This window comes from Nomascus leucogenys, chromosome 20, assembly GCF_006542625.1.
Source record: "Nomascus leucogenys isolate Asia chromosome 20, Asia_NLE_v1, whole genome shotgun sequence".
Lineage (NCBI taxonomy): Eukaryota > Metazoa > Chordata > Mammalia > Primates > Hylobatidae > Nomascus > Nomascus leucogenys.
Window position 1 is genome coordinate 4,090,817 of NC_044400.1, and position 27,330 is coordinate 4,118,146.

At 37.6% G+C, this 27,330-nt stretch overlaps 1 protein-coding gene across 2 annotated transcripts in view; it reads left to right on the forward strand.

The window, feature by feature from the left end:
- The window catches only part of ORC4 (origin recognition complex subunit 4), an 87,014-nt gene that overhangs the window by 264 nt on the left and 59,420 nt on the right, over window positions 1-27,330 (forward strand). The gene's annotated exons all lie outside the window — the stretch shown is intronic.

A 27,330-nucleotide genomic window follows, 5' to 3' on the forward strand; every position in this document is an offset into this window, starting at 1 on the left:
GCAGGCTTGTATAGGCCGGGAAGGCCAGGACCAGGCGAGCTCTGTCTTGTTCCCCACCCCGCCCCCCCCGTGAGCTTGCAGACAAAATCCTTGACAAATTCAGGGAGTCCTGAGACTAGCTCTGCATCGGGGTGGTAGGTGAGGAGCGTGACGGTCCGAGTGTAAGAGAGAAGGGAACTGTGAAGCCTCAGCAGTTGACCCTCATGACTGCAGAACAGGGGATCTCTATCTAGGGACAGACAAGTCCTCTGTATGCATTTTGACCAGATGCATCACACGCGTTGCTCATATTGGATATTGCGCCCTTCATGCCTTACCTCTCAACCCTCCCTGGTATTCTAGAGTGGCTTTGGGGAAGGAGCAGGCGGGGAAGTCTTGAGTGGAGCTTCCCTCCGTGTCTTGCGTTGTTGCTACAATACAAAGCCTTTGCTTTTTCTCGGAGAGGGATGTGGGATTGTGTAGTCCTTAATGTTGAGTTTTACAATTGATGAAGGAGAAGGGACGGGATCAAAGTTTCCCCTTATAGTGTAGATGAGAGTTTTAAAAGGACTGTTTTGTCAAGTTTCTTTGGTTACTATTCTTAGTTTTTGAGCCTTTGGTTTCCCAAATGCCAGCTGTTTTTGCTGAAAATAATGAATTTCTATCATAAAATTAGAATTAACTCAAAATATTTAAGAAAGGATTTATAAATTTACATTAGTAAAGCTTTTATAGTGAAATAGTACTGGTTCTTTTTCACATTGTTTTCATACAATCAATATAAAGCATTAAAGTCTCAGTTGTTTTGTAAAGGTATTTTGAAGGAATATCATCTTTGTATGTTTTCTAAAAACCAAGAATCTAAAATTCTTCATATTTATTATGTTGGTATTTAATTCTGTTGGGTAGGTTCTGTTTGTTTGTTTGTTTTTTGTTTTGAGACGGAGTCTCCCTGTCTCCCAGGCTGGAGTGCAGTGGCGCGATCTCGGCTCACTGCAACCTCTGTCTCCTGGGTTCAAGCAATTCTCCTGCCTCACTCTCCCGAGTAGCTGAGACTACAGGCATGTGCCACCACGCCCGGCTAATTTTTTTGTGTTTTTAGTAGAGACGGGGTTTCACTATGTTGGTCAGGCTGGCCTCGAACTCCTGACCTCAAATGATCCTCCTGCCTCGGCCTCCCAAAGTGCTGGGATTACATGTGTGAGCCACCGCGTCTGGCCGGTGGAGGTTCTTTAGGGGTACACTATCAGTTAAAGTTACTAATTTTCCACGTTTTGCTTTCTGTAAGTTTGGGCGGTGGACCCCGTTTATGCATCATTGCTTGGCCCTTACTATCTTCTGTATTGTGTACAGTAATCATGTCCGATGGAATCAAAACTAGACTCCTGTGCTTTAAAATTTTCTTTATAATGTAACCAATTGTCTGTCTTTATAGTGTAACCAATTGTCTGCCACTTTGTAATGAAAAAAAAAAAACCAGCAAGGCAGTTAATGTGCCTTAGATACAATTTTAAATATTTTGTGTCTTTTTCCATACATTTAGTATTTAAGCATACAAACATCGATACATAGTATAATGAATAACTATAAAGTGTGAACTCTATGTAAGTGCTACCACAGTCAAGAACTAGAACGTCTGTGGCACCTGAGAAGCTCCCCTCTCCATTCTATTCCTGATCATCCCTTTCCTCAGTTCTTTCAGTGGTTAACACTATCCTGATTTTTATGGCAATTATTTACTGCTTTCTTTCTTAGTATTGCTTAACCACCTATGTCCTAAGCAATTTAGATTCGTTTTGCCTGTTTCTTAATTGTATGTAAGTGGATTATATATTACATATCATTATGTATCTTTTTGTCTCCTGCAGCTGAGATATAACTCTATTGGTACATTTAGCTCTAGTTCTTATATTGGATTATAGTAATCTATAGTATAATAAGTATAGTATAAAAAGTCTTAATGGAAATGAGCCACAGTTTAATATTAATAAACATTTGGATTGTGTTCCGTTTTTAGCAGTTACGAACAATGCTATTATGAATGTTCTTGTACATGTATGCTTAATGTACATTACCATGGATTTTTATAGAGTACGTATGTTTATCTTCAACTTCACTAGTTAGGCCTTTTCCAAAGTAGATACACCAGTGTATACCCCGACAGCAGTATATGGTAGATCCCTTTACTTTTACTGTCTCACCAAGAGTTATTTTTCCTTTTTCCCAACTTGATGAATGTGGCTTTATCTTATTGTTGTTTTAATTTACTCTGCCCAGGATACTAAAGAGTTTGAGCACTTTTTCAAAAACTTACCGGCTATTTGAATTTCCTCTTTCTAGAATTGTCTTTTTAATTCTTAAATCTTTTGTGCATTGTCTTTTTAAATCTTTTCCGGAGGTTTTTTTGCTTGTTTTTTGTTTTAATTGGGTTGTCTGTTTTACTCAGGGATTTCTAGCAGTATGGCCAATATCTTCTCTGTGCTTGGAGCATTACTCTCTTCTGGGATGGCAACTTTTATCTTCATGTAGGTCTTATAGGCTATCATTGTTCTTTGAATTTTATATGTAGTTTAAACTCCAGGTAACAAGTTCTATGCTTGTGCTATTCATTATAGTAGCTACTAGCTGCATGTGGCTTTTGAGCACTTGAAATGTGGCTAGTGTGACTGAGGAACTGAATTTTTAGTTTTATTTAGTGTTCAATTAATTTTAAAAACTGACACTTGATTCAGGTACTGTAAAACCTGTATGTTTGGAACAACTCAGATACATAAGCCTTTCTTAACCGCAAATTATTAAATTATTATTTTTTAATTTTTGGAGATTTTTTCCCCCCTGGAGATGGAGTCTCGCTCTGTTGCCCAGGCTGGAGTCCAGTGGGATGATCTCGGCACACTGCAACCTCCGCCTCCCAAGTTCAAGTGATTCTCCTGCATCAGCCTCCCTAGTAGCTGGGATTACAAGCATGTGCCACCACACCTGGTTAATGTTTTTATTTTTAGTAGAGGCAAAGTTTCACCATTTTGGCTAGGCTGGTCTCAAACTCCTGACCTCAAGTGATCCACCCGCCTTGGCCTTCCAAAGTGATGGGATTACAGACATGAGCCACTGCACCCAGCATTAGCTGCAAATTATATAAAAATATAGATCAAGTATTTTATATGGCAGTTTTAATTTAGCATCTGCATTGTAATGTTGTATAAACACCAGATTTCAAAGACAGTATGAAAACAATGTAAAATACCTCAGCTTTTCATTATGATGACATGTTGAAATTATGATTGATTTCACCTTGTTTTCTTTTAGTGTGAACACTAGAAAATTTTAAATTACTTATGTCACTTTTACTGTATTTCTGCTGGACAGTACTTTAAGCTAGATGTTCCTATGTGTTTACCACGTCTTAATTTCTTCCTGCATCTCTGACTTTTCTTTTGGAATCTTTTAACTTTTACTTTAGCACACTCAGTAGAAGTTTCATAATGCACACATTCTGATGGCCAATTCTCTTAATATTTTGCTTTGTCTTAATTTTTTGTTTTGCCTTCAATCTTGAAGAATGTTTTGGGGGATATTACAGATTTGTGGTTGTTTTACTTGTACCTTGAAGATAACACTTCACTGTTTTTGGTTTTCATTATTGATTTTGAGAAATCAGCTGTCAATCTATTAGGTTGGTACAAAAGAAATTGTGGTTTGGGACAGCGAATTTTAAATCATTATAACGAGGCTCTAACATATCTTTATTAATCAAAATAGGTCATTACAATCAACACATTTTTGCCGACAAGAAATAAGTTTGTTTATTCCTGTAATGTAAAAATCCATGCTTCAGGATTCCACAGACCCTTGGAAAGCTTTTTCCTGCATCCTGCTGGTTGTGGAAGCATTTTCCCTGAAAAATGTTATAGAGATGCCTAAAGAAGTGGTAGTCAGTTGATGAGAGGTCAGGTGAACATGGCGGATGAGGCAAAACTTTGTAGCCCAGTTCGTTCAACTTTTGAAGTGTTGGTTGTGCAGTGTGCGGTTGGGTGTTACTGTGGAGAATTGGGCCCTTTCTGTTGACCCATGCGGGCTGCAGGCATCACAGTTTTAAGTGCATCTCATTGATTTGCTGAGCATACTTCTTAGATATAATGGTTTCTCCAGGATTCAGAAAGCTGTAGTGGATCAGACCGGCAGCAGACCAGCAAACAGTTACCATGGCCTTTTTTTGATGCAAGTTTGGCTTTGGGAAGGGCTTTGGAGCTTCTTCTCGGTCCGGCCACTGAGCTGGTCATTGCTTGTCATATAAAATCTACTTTTTGTCGCACCTCACAGTCAGATTGAGAAATGGTTCATTGTTGTAGAGAATAAGAGAAGACAACACTTCAAAACCTTGTTTTTTTAAATTTTTGCTCAGCTGGTGAGGCACCCACTTACCAAGCTTTTTCATCCTTCCAATTTGCTTCAAATGCTGAACAACTGTAGAATGGTCGATGTTGAGTTCTTGTGTTGAGTTCTTGAGCAACTTCTCCTGTAATTGTAAGAGGATCAATCTGCTTCAATGATTGCTCTCAATTGGTTGTTGTCAACTTCCAGTGGCCTGCCACTACACTCCTCATCCTCAAGGCTCTGGTATCTTTTGCAAAACTTCTTGAACCACCACTGCACTGTACGTTCATTAGCAGTTCCTGGGCCAAATGCGTTGTTGATGTTGCAAGTTGTGTCTGCTGTTTTACGACCCGTTTTGAACTTGAATAAGAAAATCACTCGACTTTGCTTTTTGTCTAGCATCATTTCCATAGTCCAAAATAAATATTAACAGCAAGTGATAAGTCATTAGCAAAAAAAAATAAAGCGAGAAATGCCCATTAAAATGATGTATAACATAACCACATTTATTTAAGAATGCATTCCAGGCCGGGCACGGTGGCTCACACCTATAATCCCAGTACTTTGGGAGGCTGAGGTGGGCGGATCACGAGGTCAGGAGATGGAGATCATCCTGGCTAACATGGTGAAACCCCGTCTCTACTAAAAATACAAAAAACTAGCTGGGCGTGGTGGCGGGTGCCTGTAGTCCCAGCTACTCAGGAGGCTGAGGCAGGAGAATGGCGTGAACCCGGGAGGCAGAGCTTGCAGTGAGCCGAGATTGCGCCACTGCACTCCAGCCTGGGCAACAGAGAGAGACTCCATCTCAAAAAAAAAAAAAAAAAAAAAAAAAAAAAAAGAATGTATTCCAATATCAAATGGCAAATTCCAACAATGCAAAAACCACAATTAATTTTGCACCAACCTAATAATTAATGCTGCTTTGAAGGAAATCTCTCTTATAGAATTTTTTTTTCTTTCTTTTTTTTGGGTCATAATTTTTCTGCTGTTTCACTCTGATGTTTTTGTGTGGAATTCTTTTCTTCTTTTTTTTTTCTCCTAGTCAAGTGTGGTTGTGGAGGTAGAGGAAATGTTAAATCATTGTGTGGAATTCTTTATCTTGCCCTGTATTCATCGAGATTATTAGATCAATGCATCACTATCTTTTTAAAGCTATTGGTGATATGTTTCTAGTTACCTGCTGAAAATTACAATCTTGCTTTTATTGGCCTAGTATAGTTGCTCCTTAGTATCTGCCAGAGATTGGTTTCAGAACCCTGTGCAGATACCACAATCCACAGGCAGCTCGAATTCCTTATGTAACATGCCATCATGTTTGCATATGACCTACACACATCCTCCCACATATTTTAAATAATCTCTAGATTACTTATGGTACCTAATACAATGTAGATGCTATGTAAATATTGTTATACTGTCATGGCTTTTTAAAAATTTCTATTATTTTTTATAGTCATATTTTTAAAAATATATATATATTTTTAATCGTTGGTTGAGTGAATCTGTGGCTCTGAAGGGCCGACTATATTCATAGTTCATTTGTTGTTTTTTGAAGATAATTCCAGTTTCTAAATTTTATAAGTCTGTGTCTGCTAGCTTATGGTATTTTTTTCTTGTGTGCCTTGAGTACCAGTTGTATTTAAAAAATTGTAGGAATGTATGAGTCCTAGAATAATAGTATCTTTCTTAAGAAGGTACGTTTTTCTAGGAAAGGTCTCTAGGAGTGCTGTCAGTCCCAAGTCACTATTCATGTTCAAGAGTTGGGATTCCTTCTGTTATACACATGACATTAAGGAAGACTTTAAGATCATGAATTCTATTTTCCTTCAATTTCCTGTTATCCTAATGATGTTGTCCTTAAACTCTGAACGTAAGTTTGGGTAGTTTATCTGAGTCCCCAGCTTTGGCAGGCAATGTGCTTTTATTTTTATTTTCGATTTTGATTTTTTGTTTGTGTTTATTTTTATTTTAAATGAGGTCTCACTATATTGTGCACAATCATCCTGAATTCCCGGGCTCAAGCTATCCTCCTGCCTTGGCCTGTCAAAGGGTAGGATTACAGGCATGAGCCACCACAGCTGGCCTTGTGCTTTGATTTGTTTACCATAGACTGGCACATCTTCCATTAGCTCAGCCTTTTTTCTCAGCCCTTTCTTCTAGATAGGAAAATGTCCTCAGAACAAAAGTTACTTGGTGTATGGTTTATTTCTGGTTTACCTTCACGTGGAATTTGGTAAGTAATTTCACATTACCTTATTTCATTCATTATTTAGTTTTTTTGTTGGCGTCAGCAGAAAGGTTGGTCCTGTCTGCCACTACCATAAATAAAACTACCATAAATAAACTACCATAAATAAAATTATCTTTCTTTTTTACTTTTGAGATTTGATTTTAATGTATTTATGCTTTGAGCCAAAATTTTTTTAACTTATATATTTGTTTAAAATTTTTAATTTTTAATTATTATGGATACATAAAATGGGGAGTATGTGATATTTGATATAAGCGTACAATGTGTAATGATCAAATCAGGTAATTGGGATATCCATTACCTCAAGTATTTATCATTTCTTTGTGTTAGGGACATTTCATTTCCACTCCTTTAATTGTTCTAAAACGGACCCTAAATTATTGTTAGCTGTAATTACTATATTGTGCTACTGAACACTGTATTTTATTCCTTCTATCTAACTATATTTTTCTACCCATTAACCATCTCCTCTTGATTCTCCTCTCAACACTACCCTTCCCAGCCTCTGCTAACATCTTTTTACTCACTATCTCTATGACTTCAATTTTTTTGAAGCTTCCACATATGGGTGAGAACATGTGATAGTTTCTATGCCTGGCTTATTTCCCTTATAATGTCAGTCACATCCATATTGTTGAAAATGACAGGATTTCATTCTTTTTTTTATGGCTGAGTAACATTCCATTGTGTATATATGTACCATATTTCTTTATCCATCCGTTGATTGACAGTTAGGTTGATTGCATATCCTGGCTATTGTGTATAGTGCTGCAGTTAACATGGGAGTACAGATATCTTTTATATACTGATTTACTTTATCTTGGGTATATACCCAATAGTGGGATTGCTGAATTGTAGTTCTATTTGTTGTGTTTTTAGGAAGCTCCGTACTGTTCTCTGTTGTGACTGTGCCAGTTTACATTTCCACCAACAGTGTACAAGGGTTCTCCTTTCTCCACATTCTCACCAGCATCTGATTATTGACTGTCTTTTCGATAAAAGCCATTTTAACTGGGGTGAGATGATACCTCATTATAGTTTTGATTTGTATTTCTCTGATTATTAATAATGTGGAGCATTTTTTTCATATGCCTGTTTGCCATTTGTATGTCTTTTTGAGAAATGTCTCCTCAGATCTTTTGCCCATTTTAAAATCAGATTTTTTTTTCCTATTGAGTCGTTTGAGATTCTTATATATTCTGGTTATTAATCCTTTGTCAGATATTAGTTTGAAATATTTTCTCCCATTCTACATGTTATATCTTCATTTTATTGGTTTCATTGCTGTGCAGAAGCTTTTTGGCTTGGAGAGATCTCATTTGTTGATATTTTATTTTATTTTCTTGCTTTAGTTGCTTGTGTTTTTGAGGTCTTATTTAAGAAGTCTTTGCCTAGACCAGTGTCCTGGAGTTTTTGCCCAATGGTTTCCTTTGCTAGTTTCATAGATGTAAGTCTTTAATGCATTTTTCTTTGATTTTTGTATATGGCAAGAGTTGGGATCTACTTTTGTTCTTCTGAATGTGGGCATCCAGTTTTCTCAACATTTATTTTGAAGAGACTGTCCTTTCCCAAAGAGTGTTTTTGGCACCTTAGTAAAAAACTAATTGGCTTTAAATACACAGATTAATTTCTGGACTCTCTGTTCTGTTGTTCTACATGTCTGTTTTTATGCCACTATCATGCTATTTTGGTTACTACAGTGTTGTAGTATATTTTGAGGTTTGGTAGTGTGATAACTCTACCAGTTACCCGCTCTGTTCTTTTTGGTCAGGATTGTTTTGGCTATTTGGGGTCTTTTGTGCTTCCATACAATTTTAGGATTTTTTTTTCTATTTCTGTGAAGAATGTCATTGTTCTTGATAGAGATGGCTTTGAATCTGTAGATTGCTGTGGGGAGTATTGTCATTTTAACAATATATTTTTTTCAACCCATGAGCATGGGATGTCTTCATTTGTTTGTATCCTCTTCAATTAATTTCATCAATGTTTGATAGTTTGCATTGTAGTTGGTTAAGTTTATTCCTAGATATTTAATATTATTTATAGCTGTTGTAAATGGGATCACCTTCTTGATTTCTTTTTCAGATAGGTTGTCACTGTTGGCATAGAGAAATTCTATGGATTTTTGTGTGTTGATTTTGTATTCTGCAATGTTACTGAATTTATTAGTTCTAATAGTCGTTTGTTGGAGTCTAGGTTAGTATGAGATCACATGAGCTGCAAACAATGATAATTTTACTTACTCCTTTGCAATTTAAATGTCCTTTATTTCATTCTCTTGTCTGTTTACTCTGGCTAGGACTTCTGTTACTAACTTGAGTAATAGTGGTGAAAGTGCCCATCCTTCTTCTAGATCCTAGAAGAAAGGCTTTCAGTTTTTCCCCCATTCAGTCTGATACTAACTGTGGGTTTGTTGTGTATGGCGTTATCATGTTGAGGGATGATCCTTCTGTCCCCAGTTTGCTGAGTTTTTATGAAGGGATATTGAATTTTATCAAAAAAGATTTTTTTGGCATCGATTGAAATGACAATACACTTTGTGTCCTTCATTCTGTTGATACGATGTATCACACTGATTGATTTACATATGTTGAACCATACTTGCATCCCTGGGATGAATCCCACTTGATTATGATGATCTTTTTAATGTGCTGTTGAATTTGGTTTGCTGTGTTTTGTTGAAGATTTTTATATCTATTTTCATTAGAGATACTAGACTGTAGTTTCTTTTTTGTTGTTGTATCGTTGTCTGGTTTTGGTATCAGAATAAATCTGGGGCTGGGCATGGTAGCTCATGCCAGTAATCCCAGCACTTTGGGAGTCTGAGGCACACAGATCTCTTGAAGCCAGGAGTTTGAGACCAGCCTGGCTGACATGGTGAAACCCCATCTCTACAAAAAATACAAAAATTAGCTGGGCATCGTGGCTTATGCCTGTAATCCCAGCTAATCGGGAGGCTGAGGCAGGAGAATCACTTGAACCCAGTAGGTGGAGGTTGCACATGGCCTGGGCAACAGAGTGAGACTCTGTCTCAAAAAAAAAGAATAAATCTGGCCTCATAAAATGAATTTGGAGATCCTCCTTGATTTTGGAGAATGATTTGAGTAGGATTGATGTAAGTTCTTCTTTAAATGCTTGGTAGAATTCAGTGAAGCCATGAAGTCCTGGCCTTTTCTGTGATGGCAGACTTTTTATTATTGTTTCTATCTTGAAACTTATTATTGGTCTATTTAGATTTTGGGTTTTTAATGTTTCATTCTTGTTAGGCTGTGTGTGCCTAGGAATTTATTCATTTCTTCTGGGGTTTACAATTTATTGGAATGCAGTTGTTCAAATGGTCTCCAATGATCCTTTGAATTTTTGTGATATCAATTGTAATGTCTCCTTTTTTGTCTCTGATTTTATTTGGGTCTTCTTTTTTTTTTTTTCTTAGTCTGGGTAAAGGTTCATTGATTTTGTCTGTCTTTCCAAACAACCCTTTTCATTTCATTGATCTTTTCTATTTTTTTAGTCTCAATTTTATTTCTGTTTTTTATTATTTATTTTCTTGTTTTCTTTATTATTTTCTTAATTTGGGGCTTGGCATGCTCTTGCTTTTCTAGTTCTTTAAGATGCATTACTAGGTTGTTTATTTCTTGGTTTTCTACTTTTTGATGTGCACATTTATTGCTATAAACATTCCCTTTAGTGTTAGCTTTAACTGTATCTCATAAGTTTTAGAAGGTTGTGTTTCCGTTTTCATTTGTTTCAAGACATTTTTTAATTTCCTTAATTACTTCATTGGTTGTTCAGGCACGTATTGTTTAATTCTTATGTGTTTGTATAGTTTCCAAAGTTCCACTTGTTATTTCTACTTTTATTCCATTGTGGTTAGAAAATATAGTTTTTAATTTTCATCAGACTTGTATTGCAGCCTAACATGATGGTGCTCTTTTTGGATTTCTGTTTGCATGCAATGTCTCTTTCCATCTTTTGGTCTATCTATGTTTTTATAAATGAAGTGGGTTTCTTATATGTAGCAGGTAGTAGGGCCTTGTTTTGTTTAGCCCTTTAGCCCTGCAGCTCCTCTGTGTCTTGATTGGAGAATTTAGGATCCATCCTTGAGAAATGTTCCACGTGCTAAGGAGAAGAATGCGTATTCTGCAGCTGTTGGATGACAGCTTCTGTAAATGTCTATTAGGTCCATTTAATCTATAGTGCAGATTAAATTCATTGTTTCTTTCTGTCTAGATGATCTGTCCAGTGGTGAAAGTGGGCTGTGGAAGTCCCAAGTCATTACTGTATTGGGTTCTGTCTCCTTAATAATACACTTGACTCTATATATCTAGATGCTTCTGTGTTGGATAGATATGTATTTATAATTTTTATATCCTCTTGCTGAATTAAAACCTTTTGTATTATATCATAACCTTTTTTCTCTCTTCATAGTTTTTATGTTGAAATCTATTTTATCTAAAAATAGATACAAAGCTACTTGGGCTCTTTTTGGGTTTCTATTTGCGTGCATTATCTTTTTCCGTCTTTTTGTTGTTAGTCTGTGTTTTTATAGTGAGGAATTTAGTCCATTCACATTCAGTATTATTATTGATAGGTAAGGACTTACTACTGCCTTTTTATTGTTGTTCTGGTTATTTTCTTGGGCTTTTCTCCCTTTTTTTTCCTTGTCTTCCTTTGTGCTAAAGTTATTTTTTTGGTAGTATGTTTTAATTTCTTGCTTTTTATTTTTTTGTGTACCTATTAGAGGTTTTTGTTTTGTGGTTACTATGAGGTTAGCAAATAACAACTTATAGCCAATTATTTGCAACTGATGACAACTCTGATTGCAAGGAAAAGAAAAAATACACGCACAGAAAAAACTAAAAACTTGTACACTTTTACTCCATCCCTTCACTTTTTGACTTTTTGTCTCTATATATTTTTATATTTTAAGTTTCGGAGTAGTTTTTTTTGATAGTGTTATATAGAAAGTTTCAGTGCTGCAAAAGAAATAGCACTCGAATATAAAATTTTATTTTTAACTCTCAGCAAGGCAAGCTACTTCTATATAGAAGGGTGTGTGTGCTCTTACAGATGGAACAATGGTGAGCGCACATTTGGACAAGGGATGGGAAGGGGTTCTTATCTCTGACGCATGTGGCCCCTGCTGCTCTGTAGTTCCCCTGTTGGCTGGGGTTAGACCGCATGGGCTAAACTAATTCCAATTGGCTAATTTAAAGAGAATGACAGGGTGAGTGCTTTGGCGGGAGTCAGAGCAGAGCAGGTAGCAGGTAATTGGAATGAGTTAGGGTGGAGCAGGTGATTGGAATGTTGGGTGGAGCAGGTGATCAGAATGAGTCAGGGTGGAGTAGGTAATTGTAAAACATTGCTTTAAGAGGAAGTTAAGTTTAAAAGTAGAAGGCAAAGAATTGAGCATACTGACATATTAATTCTTTGAAAAGAAATTTAGAACTCATATCTAACAATCCCTCCCCTTGTATTTCCTTACAGCTTTCTTTTCAAACTTTTCTTAACATGTCTTAGCTTAGTTGTTTTGCTTGATTTTCTAAAAGAAGAAGCTTCTCTAGATGAGATAGAGTTTAGAACTCATATCTAACAATAGGTTTGTCTTTTAATCTTCCTACTAAAGATATGAGCGGTTAGAGTATTCTGTATTTATCTGTGCACTTACTTTTACCAGTGAGTTTTATACCTTCAGATGATTTCTTGTTGCTTGTTAATGTCCTTTCAGATTGAAGAGCTTCCCTTTAGCATTTTTTTGAATGATGAGTCTGGTGTTGATGAAATTCCTCAGCTTTTATTAGTCTGGGAAAGTCTTCATGTCTCCCTCATGTTTCAAGGATAATTTCGGTGGATGTATTAGATTGGTGCAAAAGTTATCGTGGTTTTTGCCATTAAAAGTAATTGCAAAAACCGTGGTTACTTTTGCACCAACCTAATACTATTCTACTCTCTTCTGGCCTGCCAGGGTTTCTGCTAAAGTTTGTCATCCTACTCTCTTCTGGCCTGTAGCCTTTCTACTAAAGTTTGCTGCCAGATGTAGTATAACTCCTTCATATGAAGTTACTTATTTTCTTTTGCTGCTTTTAGGATCCTTTCTTTGTCCTTTACCTTTGAGACTTTAATTATTATATGCCTTAAGGTAATCTTATTTGGGTTGAATCTATTTGGTGTTCTTTGACCTTCTTGTACCTGTATATTCATATCTTTCTCTAAGTTTGAAAAGTACTCTGCTATTATTTCTTTGAATACACTTTCTACCTCAATCTCTTTCTCTAAGCCCTCTTTAAGGCCAGTAACTCTTAGATTATGACTTTTGGGGGCTATTTTCCAGATTTTGTAGGCATACTTCATTATTGTTTTATTATTTTTTTCTCTTCTGACTGTATTTTCATATAACCTGTCTTCAAGCTCACTAATTCTTCTCTTGTTGAGACTGATGCATTTTCAGCTTGTTGAATTTTCGAGCTTCAGAATTTCTGCTTGTTTATCATTTTAGTCTCTTTGTTAAGTTTCTCTTATATAATTCTGAGTTTTTTATCTCTTTTATTTTGTATTAAATTGAGCTTTCTCAAGACCGCTATTTTAAATTTCCCATCTAAAAGTTCACATATCTTTATTGCTCCAGGATTAGTCTGTTTGGTGAGGTCCTGTTTTCCTAGATGTTCTTGATAATTGTGGACATTCATTGATGTCTAGGCATCGAAGAGCTAGTCTTCACAGTTTGGGTTTGTTCATTCCTGTCACTCTCCAGGGGGCTTTCCAAGAAATCAAAGCAGATTGAGTGTTGTGACCTAAGCCTGTAGTCACTGCAGCCATTTTGGCATTAAGGAGCATCCAAAGCACAGGAATGCTGTGAGTCTTGCAGACTCCAACATACACAGTCCTGATGGACTTGGGAAGATAATTGGGAGAACTCCCTGGGTTACCAGGTAGAGTCTCTTGCTCTTTACCTTCCGTTTCCTTCAATCAGGAGTCTCTGTACTGGCCTGCCTAGTGTTGGTGGGGGGTGATACAGGCATTCCTGTAGCCACCACAGTTGGAACTGTGCTGAGTTGCCTCTGAAGCCTTGCAGACCAGCACAGTACTGGGGCTCACGCAAGGTCCAGGCAAGCCCTGTGTGACTGCCACTGGTTATTCAAGGCCAAAGGCCACTTTAGTCAGCAGGTGGTGAATTCTTCCAAGACTGAGTCCATCCTATCAGGGCAGCGATTCCCTTCCTGCCTAGGGTCAACCTATAAATGCCATCCCGGAGCAAAAGCTTGCTATCAAAAGCTTCAGAAATCTTTTGCTTTATTTTACTGTGACTGAACCAATACTGCGGTTGCAAAAGAAAGTTCTGTGTACTCTTCCTTCTCCTTACCCTAAGCTGAAGTAGTTGGGGAGGGGTGCCTCAGGGATTCCCTTAGCTGCCACAGGTGGTATTGCACTGGGTTTTATCTGAAGTCCATTAACTCCAAGGCCAGTGCAGTACCAAGGCTTGCCGAAGGATGCAGTCCTTGTTGCCTGTCACTCAAATTTATTCCAGGCCCTAGACCACTTTAGTCAGAATGTGATGAAGACCGATTACTCCCCCCGTGGGGGAGGATTTCTCTCTGGCCCAGGACTGAGCTAAATGCTCCTTCTGTGGGCACCAGCAGAATGCCCTGTGTTGTGTTCTGCTGTTACGGAGCAGCACTGAGTTCCAGTGCAAAGTCCCATACTTTCGCTCTCTCTCCCAAGCACACAGATTTTATCTCAGTGCTGCGCTGCCTGGCGTTGGAGGAGGGGTGGTGTAGTCAGTGCAAGACTGTCTTTCCTACCCTCTTCAATGCCTCTGTCGTTGATATTATATTAAAACCAGGTGCCATGATTACTCACCTGATTTTGGATTTTTTTGTTTGTTTGTTAGTGTGTTTATTTGTTTGTTTTGAGGCAGGGTCTCACTCTGTCACCCAGGCTGGAGTACATGGCATGATCTCAACTCATTGCAGCCTCGATCGACCTCCTGGGCTGAAGTGATCCTCCCACCTCAGCCTCCTGAGTAGCTGGCACTACAGGCACATGCCACCATGCCCGGCTAATTTTTTCACATTTTGTAAAGACAGGGTTTCATCAGGTTGCCCATACTGGTCTTGAACTGAGATCAAATGATCCACTCGCCTTGACCTTTCAAAGTGCTGAGATTATGGGCATGTACCACTGTGCCAGCTGATTCTTATGAAGGTTTTTTTTTTTTGCATGGATAATTGTTCAGTTTGGTGTTCCTGCTACGGGATGATTCCTGGGGGATTCTCTTCAGCAATCTTGTTCTGCCTCCTCTGCAAGAAAAAACTCGTCTATTTTAAATTTTTCTTTTTAGTTATAGTTTAAATTCTGGGATACATGTGCAGAACATGTAGGTTTGTTACATAGGTATACACGTGCCATTAACCTGTCATCTACATTAGGTATTTTTCCTAATGCTATCCCTCCCCTAGCCCCCCACCCCCAAGTAGGCCCCAGTGTGTGATGTTCCCCTCCCTGTGTCCATGTGTTCTCATTGTTCAGCTCCCACTTAGGGGAACATGCGGTGTTTGGTTTTCTGTTCCTGTATTAGTTTGCTGAGAATAATGGTTTTCAGCTTCATCCGTGTCCCTGCAAATGACATGAACTCATCCTTTTTTATGGCTTCATAGTATTCCATGGCATATATGTTCCATATTTTCTTTATCCGGTCTATCATTGAAGGGCATTTGGGTTGGTTCCAAGTCTTTGCTATTGTGAACAGTGCTGCAATAAACATACGTAGGCATGTGTCTTTATAGTAGAATGATTTATAATCCTTTGGGTATATACCCGTAATGGGATTGCTGGGTCAAATGGTATTTCTGGTTCTAGATCCTTGAGGAATCGCCACACTGTCTTCCACAATGGTTTAACTAATTTATGTTCCCACCAACAGTGTAAAAGCATTCCTATTTTTCCACATCCTCTCCAGCATCTGTTGTTTCCTGACTTTTTAATGATCGCCATTCTAACTGGCATGAGATGGTATCTCATTGTGGTTTTGATTTGCATTTCTCTCATGACCAGTAATGATGGCTTTTTTTCACGTTTGTTGGCCGCTTAAATGTCTTCTTTTGAGAAGTGTCTGTTCATATCCTTTTGTTGCCATTGCTTTTGGTGTTTTAGTCATGAAATTTTTGCCCATGCCTATGTCCTGAATGATATTGCCTAGGTTTTCTTCTAGGATTTTTATGGTTTTAGGTCTTATATTTAAGTCTTTAATCTATCTTGAGTTAATTTTTGTATAAGGCATAAGGAAGGGGCCCAGTTTCAGTTTTCTCCATATGGCTAGCCAGTTTTCCCAACACCATTTATTAAATAGGGAGGGAATCCTTTCCCAATTGTTGGTTTTCATCAGGTTTTTCAAAGATCAGATGGTTGTTGTTGATGTATGGTATTATTTCTGAGGACTCTGTTCTGTTCCATTGGTCTGTATATCTGTTTTGGGACCAGTACCATACTGCTTGGGTTACTGTAGCCTTATAGTATAGTTTGAAGTCAGGTAGCGTGATGCCTCCAGCTTTGTTCTTTTTGCTCAGCATTGTCTTGGCTTATGCAGGCTCTTTTTTGGTTCCATATGAAATTTAAAGTTTTTTTCTAATTCTGTGAAGAAAGTCAGTGGTAGCTTGATGGGTTTAGCATTGAATCTATAATTACTTTGGGCAGTGTGGCCATTTTCATGATATTGATTCTTCCTATCCGTGCGCATGGAATGTTTTTCCATTTGTTTGTGTCCTCTCTTACTTCCTTGAGCAGTGTGGTTTGTAGTTCTCCTTGAAGTGATCCTTCACATCCCTTATAAGTTGTATTCCTATGTATTTTATTCTCTTTATAGGAATTGTGAATGGGAGTTCACTCATAACTTGGCTCTCTGTTTGTCTATTATTGGTATGTAGGAATGCTTGTTATTTTTGCACATTGATTTTGTATCCCGAGACTTTGCCGAAATTGCTTATCAGCTTAAGGAGATTTTGGGCTGACACAATAGGGTTTTCTAAATATACAATCATGTCATCTGGAAACAGAGACAATTTGACTTCCTCTCTTCCTATTCGAATACCTTTTATTTCTTTCTCTTGCCTGATTGCCCCTGGCCAGAACTTCCAATACTATGTTGAATAGGAGTGTTGAGAGAGGGCATCCTTTTCTTGTGCCAGTTTTCAAAGGGAATGCTTCCTGTTTTTGCCCATTCAGTGTGATATTGGCTGTGGGTTTGTCATAAATAGCTCTTATTATTTTGAGATATGTTCTATCGATACTTAGTTTATTGAGAGTTTTTAGCATGAAGGGGTGTTGAATTTTGTCAAAGGCATTTTCTACATCTATTGAGATAATCATGTGGTTTTTGTCATTGGTTCTGTTTATGTGATGGATTACATTTATTGATTTGCATATGTTGAACCAGGCTTGCACCCCAGGGATGAAGCCAAGTTGATCGTGGTGGATAAGCTTTTTGATGTGCTGCTGGATTCGGTTTGCCAGCATTTTATTGAGGATTTTTGCATCGATGTTCATCAGGGATATTGGCCTGAAATTTTCTTTTTTTGTTGTGTCTCTGCCAGATTTTGGTATCAGGATGATGCTGTCCTCATAAAATGAGTTAGAGAGGAGTCCCTCTTTTTCTTTTATTTGGAATGGTTTCAGAAGGAATGGTACCAGCTCCTCTTTGTATCTCTGGTAGAATTCAGCTGTAAATCCATCTGGTCCTGGGCTTTTTTTTTGGTTGGTAGGCTATTAATTACTGCCTCAATTTCAGAACTTGTTATTGCTCTATTCAGGGATTCGACTTCTTCCTGGTTTAGTCTTGGGAGGGTGTCTGTGTCCAGGAATTCATCCATTTCTTCTAGATTTTCTGGTTTATTTGTGTAGAAGTGTTTATAGTATTCTCTGATGGTAGTTTGTATTTCCATCGGATAAGTGGTGATATCCCCTTTATCATTTTTTATTGTGTCTATTTGATTCTTCTCTCTTTTCTTCTTTATTAGTCTGGCTAGTGGTCTACCTATTTTGTTAATATTTTTGAAAAAGCAGCTCCTGGATTCATTTATTTTTTTGAGGGGATTTTTGTGTCTCTGTTTCCTTCAGTTCTGCTCTGGTCTTAGTTATTTCTTGTCTTCTGCTGGCTTTTGAATTTGTTTGCTCTTGCTTCTCTAGTTTTTTTTAATTGTGATGTAAGGGTGTTGGTTTTAGATCTTTCCTGCTTTCTTCTGTGGGCATTTAGTGCTATAAATTTCCCTCTACACACTGCTTTAGCTGTGTCTCAGAGATTCTGGTACATTGTGTCTTTGTTCTCATTGGTTTTAAAGAATGTATTTATTTCTGCCTTAATTTCGTTATTTACCCAGTAGTCATTCAGGAGCAGGTTGTTCAGTTTCCACGTAGTTGTGCAGTTTTGAGTGAGTTTCTTAATCCTTAGTTCTAATTTGATTCCACTATGGTCTGGGAGACTGTTATGACTTCATTCTTTTGCATTTGTTGAGGAGTGTTTTACTTCCAATTATGTGGTCAATTTTAGAATAAGTGCGATGTGGTGCTGAGAAGAATGTATATTCTGTTGATTTGGGGTGGAGAGTTCTGTAGATGTCTATTAGGTCCTCTTGGTCCATAGCTGAGTTCAAGTCCTGAGTGTCCTTGTTAATATTCTGTCTTGTTGATCTGTCTAATATTGACAGTGGGGTGTTAAAGTCTCCCACTGCTATTGTTGTGTGGGGGTCTAAGACTCTTTGTAGGTCTCTAAGAACTTGCTTTATGAATCTGGGTGCTCCCCTATTGGGTGCATATATATTTAGGATAGTTAGCACTTCTTTTTGCATTAATCCCTTTATCATTATGTAATGCCCTTCTTTGTCTTTTTTGATCTTTGTTGGTTTAAAGTCTGTTTTATCAGAGACCAGGATTGCAACCCCTGCTTTTTTTTGCTTTCCATTTGCTTGGTAAATATTCCTCCATCCCTTTATTTTGAGCCTTTGTGTGTCTTTGCAAGTGAGGTGGGTCTCTTGAATATAGCACACTGATGGGTCTTGACTCTTTATCCAGTTTGCCAGTCTGTGTCTTTTAATTGGGCCAGTTAGCCCATTTACATTTAAGGTTAATATTGTTATGTGTGAATTTGATACTATCATTATGATGCTAGCTGGTTATTTTGCCCGTTAGTTGATGTAATTTCTTCATAGTGTCAATGGTCTTTACAATTTGGTATGTTTTTGCAGTGGCTGTTACCAGTTTTTCCTTTACATATTTAGTGCTTCCTTCAGGAGCTCTTGTAAGGCAGGCCTGGTGGTGACAAAATCTTCAGCGTTTGCTTGTCTATAAAGGATTTTATTTATCCTTCACTTATGAAGCTTAGTTTGGCTGGATATGAAATTCTGGGTTGAAAATTCTTTTCTTTAAGAATGTTGAAGATTGGCCCTCACTCTTTTCTGGCTTGTAGGGCTCCTGCAGAGAGATCCATTGTTAGTCTGATGGGCTTTAAATTTCTAAAATAACATTCGGCTCTGCAGTATAAGAATCCAAGTTAAGGAAATTAGAAAATTTTTTTTTTTTTTGAGATGGAGTCTCGCTCTGTCGCCCAGGCTGGAGTGCAGTGGCATAATCTCGGCTCACTGCAAGCTCCGCCTCTCGGGTTCACCCCATTCTCCTGCCTCACCCTTCCCAGTAGCTGGGACTACAGGCGCCCGCCACCACGCCCAGCTAGTTTTTTGTATTTTTAGTAGAGACGGGGTTTCACGGTGGTCTTGATCTCCTGACCTCGTGATCCGCCCGCCTCGGCCTCCCAAAGTGCTGGGATTACAGGCATGAGCCACTGCGCCCGGCCGAAAATATTCCTAAGCAGCCTGTTTCTTCTCTCTTTTTCTTTTAACTGTTGCAAAGGTAAAAGAACACATGCTTAAGTTTTTAACTGCTTCTCCATGGCTTATGATTAAAAACAGTTCTTACTTCTTTGTCACAGGTTAGGTTCTCCAGAATATTTTCCTTCAGATTGATACCATGGTGCAACAAAATGATTGGGCCTTTATCGCCTTATTTGCCTAATCCCAGGAAGGCTGTGATGTTGGACAAGGTAGCTGTCACCACCCCAGTTTTCCCCATCTAGAGGCAAATACTTCTAAAACTTTTTTTGGCTTATTCTTTTGGTATATACCTCTGTATCTCTAAATAACATTTTATATTGCTACCTCCTGTTTTTTTCAGTTTTAGGCATTATCTCTTGACTTACTATAGGTGATGTAGATTTAGCCTTTTTCCACAAATGTCCCATCCATTCCCCCTTCCCATTGATAGTTTTATTTTTCATATACGACCATTGAGCATTTGTATAGTTCTAAATATTTATTATTCATTTAGACCCAAACTGTCTGCTGGTTGTCAAAATAGCCTCTCCATATATTCAGAGGTCTCAGGTATTTTTATCAGTTTATCCATTATCAAGAAATTTCTCCCAGAGCATTCTGATGTGCTGCAGTTTTGGCCCATTGCTTGATATAGTTGCTGCTGGTGCAGTTTCTATCCTATGCTAGTTCCTCTATTTCCTATATCCTATGTAATCCTTTGGCTTACGTACTGTCTTGGTTTATTCCATTTTCTAGTAGCTTTCTGAAAGGCAAATGTTCTGTGGTATTATATTTATGTAAGTGTCTTTATTTTACCCCAACTATTAGTTTAGCTGGCTTTCAAATTATAAAGGTGAAATTGTTCTTCTTAAGAGCTCTGAAGGAATTCATAGCATCTGTTGTAAAATTAGAAGCCCTTCTTACTTCCATCACTCTTCAGATCACTTTTGTCTCCTCTGTGGAAGATTATACAATCTCATTTTGAAGCTTATCAGATGTTTCTCTTTGTTGTTTCTAGAGTTCTGAAATGTCACAGCCATGTTACTTATTATGAGTCTATAGTCATTCATTTTGCCATGCATTTTATGGGTCCTTTCAGTCTGACAATTTGTGTCCATCAACTCTGGGAAAATTCCTCATATTTTTTCTTTAATTTTCTTGCCTTTTATTTTTGGTTCTGGAACTCTAATTAAACATTCTACCTCCTGGACCTATTTTATTTCTGTCATTTTTTATGATTTTTTTTTTCTTCATACTTTCTGGAAAATTTACCTTTTTCAAACTTTTGCCACTTTGATTTCTGCTATCATACTTTTAATTTCCAAGCCGTTTTTGATCTCTGTATAATTTTATTATATCCTGTTTTCTTTCTGTGAATTTAATTAAAATTTTTGTTTTGTTTTGAAATGTATTGCTTCCTGCTTTCTCTATTTTTTCCAAATTAGTCTTTCTGTTAATATGTTTTCGTCTTTTTTAATCTTGAGGCTTTCCTCAGCTATGTAGCAATCTTTGATTGCATGTTCAAATTTATGTTGGGGCATTAAAAAGCTATTTTAGAGCTCTGTGAATATGGCTGGGCATTTTGGGGGTGGAAACCCCTGGTGTCATTATCTTTAGGTTTGGAAACCTTTTTTCTAGGGCTAATAAGAGTCTAATAAGAAGAATTCTCCAATCTTCTGCCTCTAGGTCAGTGATTCTCAAGGGGGACAATTTGGCCCCCTAAGAGAAATTCAGCAGTGTCTAGAGACTTATTTGATTGCCACAGATAGGTTGCTACTGAAAACTGATGCGTAGAACCTGGGGGTCTTGTTACATCCTACAGTGCATAGGACAGCTCCAACAACGAAGAACAATCAAGTTTAAAATGTTATCCTGAGAAACCCTGCTTTAGGGTATAAGTCTGATTGCCAGTGCTATGAGAACTATGTGAAAGAAGAGAGCTAGAGAGCCTCAACATTCAATATATAAACACTCTGTTAATCCTCTCCTCCCCCTCAAAACTTTTTTGTCTGATACCCTTATCTTCTGCTGTGTCTTGTGTCTCCAGGGTAGATTTCTTCTGTCTTACCCTGTATAGAAAATAAGCCTCATTGCCTCTGATGCAGTGGGTTAGAGGCTTCTGTTTAATTTAAGCCACGTTAGCACTGCAAGTCTTTTAGAAATGGTTTTCTCATTGAATTCTAGCCCAAATTAAAAGACCAGTTATTAAGTGAACTTGTTGTATGTTTATATTATTTAGAGTATTAGCTGACGAGACTGGATGGCTTTGTATATTTTACTAAATGCATAAGTAGAAAAATAAGACATGAGTTGAAGATTATAAACCAAAAAGTAGATGAAACCTGGAATTGACAGCTGTTCCCATCCTTTCATTTCTGTTTTATTCTCTCTTTTCATTCCTGATCTTGCCCAAAGCACTGATGTTAAACATGTTTTGGGGTTGCTACCTTTTCTTAATCTCTTTTTACCCTTTATCTTATATTCTCCCATGTCTTTCCTCACCTTCAATAAAACATAACAAATTCTTAGTCCTATGCTACTTTCTTGATTAATAGGGGAATTGAGAATAGTGTGAAATTTTGACCTGCCTTAGTCTGTTTTGTTGCTATAAAAGAATACCTAAGACTGGGTAATTTATAAAGATATGAGGTTTTATAGCTCACAGTTCTGCAGACTGGGAAGTTCAAGAGCATAGACCTGGCTTCTGGCAAGATCTTTCACACTTTACAACATGGTGGACAAGGTCAAAGGAGGAAAAGAAACATTCAAAGAGAGGAAAATCTGAGGAGTGCATAGTGGCCTTATAACAACCCACTCTTGTGGGAAGGAACTAAGCCATTCGCCAGAGAACTAATCCAGTCTCATGAGAGCCAGAACACACTAACTCCAGAATAGCACTAAGCCATTTATGAGGCATCTACCTCTAGAACCCAGACACCTCCCTCTAGGCCTCACCTTTCAATATTGCCACATTGGGGTTCAAATTTCCATGTTAGCTTTGGTGGTGATAAAGAAACCATATCCAAATTATAGCATGACCAAAGAGTTGAGGTCAGACTTTTCAAGAATTAAGTTCTGATCTGTTGGCTTTTCACTTGTACATTTTCACTTTCTCCTTTGTTTCTTTTTTGTATTGTTTACAAAAATATACATTTTCTAATACCGATAACCCAGAAATGTCAGTCTTAAATGCACTCAATATGACCACTTGTATGGTTTGTATATGTCTCAGTCAACTTACTTTATAATGAGTAAATACCAAAACTATTTTCCGTAAAAAGCTGGGTTTCAGCTAATACCCATTAGACTTTGGTGTTTTTTTAATTATGTCCAACATGTTATACTAACACTGCCGCAATATCTGGTGAGCATCATGTTTTTAAAATTTTATGTTAAAACACATTTTATGTTTGTAACAGGTTTAAAAGTTAAAATAGAATTTTAGCATCGTAATATACACTTAGAAATTTATATGTTGAAATTGTAAAGTACAGGATTTGATTTAAATGTGCAAGAAAATTTTTAAAGTTACAAACATAAGTAATACACATTCAGTATAAAAGTGATTAAAAAATGAAAATTACCTATAACCTTTGCACCCAGAAATAATTCCAAGATGCTAATATGTGTAATATTAGTCTTTTTAAACTATGTTTTTATACATTTATTAGCCACATGGGATCATAGAGCTTTGTCATGTACTTTAAGAAGAAATAATCATAGCTAACATCTTTTCATTATATTACTTACAAAATAACAATATGTTTGTTTGCTTTATATTGCAAGAGTCTCGTCTCAACCATTAGGAATTATGCCCTTGAATAGTGTGATGATTGGTGTTGACAAAAATAAGATATAAAAAATTTTCTTCCTTTGGTGTATAAATGTTCTTGAAATGTCTTATTTCTTTAAAAACAACAAACATATGAATGAATTCATTCTGTTTTGTACATTCTATGGATTTTGATAAATATATAATGATCCATCACTACAGTATCATACAGAATAGTTTCATTGCCCTAAAAATCTCATGTTCCGTACTTCTCTTTCCTTGACAACCCTTGACAACCACTGATCTTTTAGTGAAAAGATCACTAAAACATCTATTTCTGTAGTTTTGCCTATTCCAGAATATCATATAGTTGGAAACATACAGTAGGTAGTCTCTTCAGATTGGCTTCTTTCACTTAGCAGTATACATCTAAGTTTCCTTCATGTCTTTTCATGACTTTATTTCTTTTACATGCTGAGTAAGATTCCATTGTATGGATGTACCACAGTTTGTTTATCCATTCACATATTGAAGGACACTCTTGCTTACTTCCAAGTTTTGGCAATTATAAATAAAACTGCTATAAACAGGAAGGTACAGGTCTTTGTGTGGACCTGTCTTCAACTCATTTGGGTAACCAGGGTACATGATTGCTAGATTATGTAAAACAAACATGTTTAGTTTTATAAGAAGCTGCCAAACTGTTTTCCAAAGTGACTGTGCCATTTTGCTTTCCCATGAGCCATGAATGAGAGTTCCCATTGCTCTACCTTCTCACTAGTATTTGGTATTGTCATTGTTGTGGATTTAGCCATTGTAATAGGTGTGCAGTGGTATCTCATTGTTTGATTATGTAATTCCCTATTGACATATGATGTTGAGCATCTTTTCATATGCTAATTTGCCACCTGCGTATCTTATTTGGTGAAATGTTTATTTGGATGGCAATTTTAAACTGGGTTATTTCCTTGTTGAGTTCTTTGTATATTTTGTGTAACAAAATAAGTGTTTTTCACATATTTTATCCCCATGTGTATTTTGTGTTTTAATTTTCTTAATAGTGCCATTTGTAGAGCAGAAGCTTTTAATTTTAATGAAGTCTAAATCAATTTTTTATTTTCTTTCGTGGATTGTACTTTCGGTGTTGTATCTAAAAACACATGGCCATAACCAAGGTCACCTAGATTTTCTTTTGTGTTACAGTTTTGGAGTTTTGTTTGTTTGTTTGTTTTTTGAGATGGAGTCTCACTCTGTCGCCAGGCTTGAGTGCAGTGGCACAATCTTGGCTCACTACAACTTCCGCCTCGCGGGTTCAAGTGATTCTCCTGCCTCAGCCTCCCAAGTAGCTGGGACTACAGGCACGCACCACCATGCCCAGCTAATTTTTGAATTTTTAATACAGACGGGGTTTCACCACGTTGGCCAGGATGGTCTCGGATCTCTTGACCTCATGGTCCACCAGCCTCTGCCTCCCAAAGCACTGGGATTACAGGCATGAGCCACCACACCTGGCCTTTTTTTTTTTTTTTTTTTTTTTTAAGATGGAGTCTCGCTCTGTCGCCCAGGGTGGAGTGCAATGGCGCGATCTCGGCTCACTGCAACCTCCGCCTCCTGGGTTCAAGTGATTCTCCTGCCTCAGCTTCCGATATATCCGGAATTTATTCCTTCCATTGGGTTCTTGGTCTCACTGACTTCAAGAATGAAGCCGCGGAGCCTCCTAGTGAATGTTACAGCTCTTAAAGATGGTGTGTCTGGAGTTTGTTCGTTCAGATGTTCAGATGTGTCCGGAGTTTATTCCTTCCGGTGGGTTCGTGGTCTTGCTGACTTCAGGAGTGAAGCAGCACACCTTCGCAGTGAGTGTTACAGCTCTTAAAGGTGGCTCATCTGGAGTTGTTTTTTCCTCCTGGTGGGTTTGTGTCTTGCTGACTTCAGGAATGAAGCCACAGACCCTCATGGTGAGTGTTATAGCTCATAAAGGTAGTGTGGACCCAAAGAGTGAGCAGCAGCAAGATTTATTGTGCAGAGCAAAAGAACAAAGCTTCCACAGCGTGGAAGGGGACCGGAGCGGGTTGCCATTGCTGGCTCGGGTGGCCAGCTTTTATTCCCTTATTTGGCCCCACGCACATCCTGCTGATTGGTCCATGCCAGCTTTTATTCCCTTATTTGGCCCCGTTCACATCCTGCTGATTGGTCCATTTTACAGAGCGCTGAGTGGTGTGTTTTTACACAGTGCTGATTGGTGCGTTTACAGTCCTTTAGCTAGACACAGAGTGCTGATTGATGCATTTACAGTCCTTTAGACACAGAGTGCTGATTGGCGCATTTTTATAGCGTGCTGATTGGTGCATTTACAATCCTTTAGCTAGACACAGAGCACTGACTGGTGCGTTTTTACAGAGTGCTGATTGGTGCATTTACAATCCTTTAGACAGAGAGCACTGATTGGTACGTTTTTATAGAGTGCTGATTGGTGCATTTACAATCCTTTAATCCACGGAGCACTGAGTGGTGCGTTTTTTTATGGAGTGCTGATTGGTGCATTTACAGTTCTCTAGCTAGACAGAAAAGTTGTCCAAGTCCCCACTCGACCCAGGGACTTGGCTGGCTTCACCTGTCACCAAGTAGCTGGGATTACAGGCACCTGCCACCATGCCCAGCTAATTTTTGTATTTTTAGTAGAGACGGGGTTTCACCATGTTGGTCAGGCTGGTTTCGAACTCCTGACCTCAGGTGATCCACCTGCCTTGGTGTCCCAAAGTGCTGGGATTACAAGCATGAGCCACTGTGCCCGGCCATTTTTGGAGTTTTATAGTTTTGCATTTTATATTTAGGTCTGTGATCCATTTTTAGTTTTTTTGTGTGTGAAAGTTGTAAGGTCTGTGTCAATTCATGTTTTGGCATGTGTATGTCTAGTTTTTCCATTACCGTTTGTTGCAAAGATTGTTCTTTTCTCCATTGAATTGCCTTTGCTTATTCGTAAAAGACCAGCCGTCTATGTTTATGTGGGCCTATTTCTGGACTCTGTTTTGTTCCCTTGATTTGTCTGTTCTTTCACCATTACCACACTATATTGATTAGTATAGTTTTATAATGTCTTGAAGTTGGGTAGGTTTTGTCCTCCGACTTTGTTCTCCTTCAGTATTGTGTTGGCTCTTCTGGGTCTTTCTTTTTGTGTATACTTTAAAATCAGTTTGTCATATTCACAAAATAACTATCTAGAATTTTGATTGGGATTGCACTGAATTTATAGATCAAGGTTGGAAGAACTGACATTTAACAATATAAATTTTTTCTACTCTTGAATGATCTCATTTATTTAGACTTTGATTTCTTGAATCAGAGTTTTATAGTGATCCTCATAGAGATCTTGTACATATTTTGTTAGATTTATATCTACATTTTTGGTGAGTGTTTTTTGTTGTTTCTAATGTATATGGTGGTATTTTAATTTCTAATTTCAGTTGTTCATTACTGATACATAGGAAAGAAGTTGACAATTTGTATATTAACTTTGTATCCTGCAACCTTTCTACAGTAATTCATTAGTTCCAGTGATTTTGTTGTTGTTATTTTGGGATTTTCTACATGCATAATCATAGCCTACTATTGAGACAAAGAATGATGAGAAAAGGTATATAAAGAATGATAAAAATAAAGTAAAACAGTGTATTTGAGTCTATTTGTCCATAGTTGATCATCAGTTATTGTCCCATTTTAACTTTGGGGAGTAAAAGGGATTGCAGAAAAGGATGAAGGTAGGGTACCAAAGTTCTAAGCCATACAGTACTGTCTTTTTTAAGCCCCCACCCCCCTCAATTTTTAGCTCTCCTTTTCCCACCCAAAAAACACAACTGTCTAAAAATCCTATTTCATTGTAAATGTCAACTGACATTTCCATTTATCCTTGCAAGATTACCTAAGCATGCTAATGGGGGGGATGGACAACATATTCATTAGTAAAACAGAATTGGAGAATATCGTTTCATTTACTCTAGAATTTGGTCTCCTGTGCTCTCTGCATAAGCTGAAGGGTCTCATTAGAAACAATGTATTATTCCTAAAAGTTTTTAGGGAAAATTTTAAGATTTTTCTAGGATAAT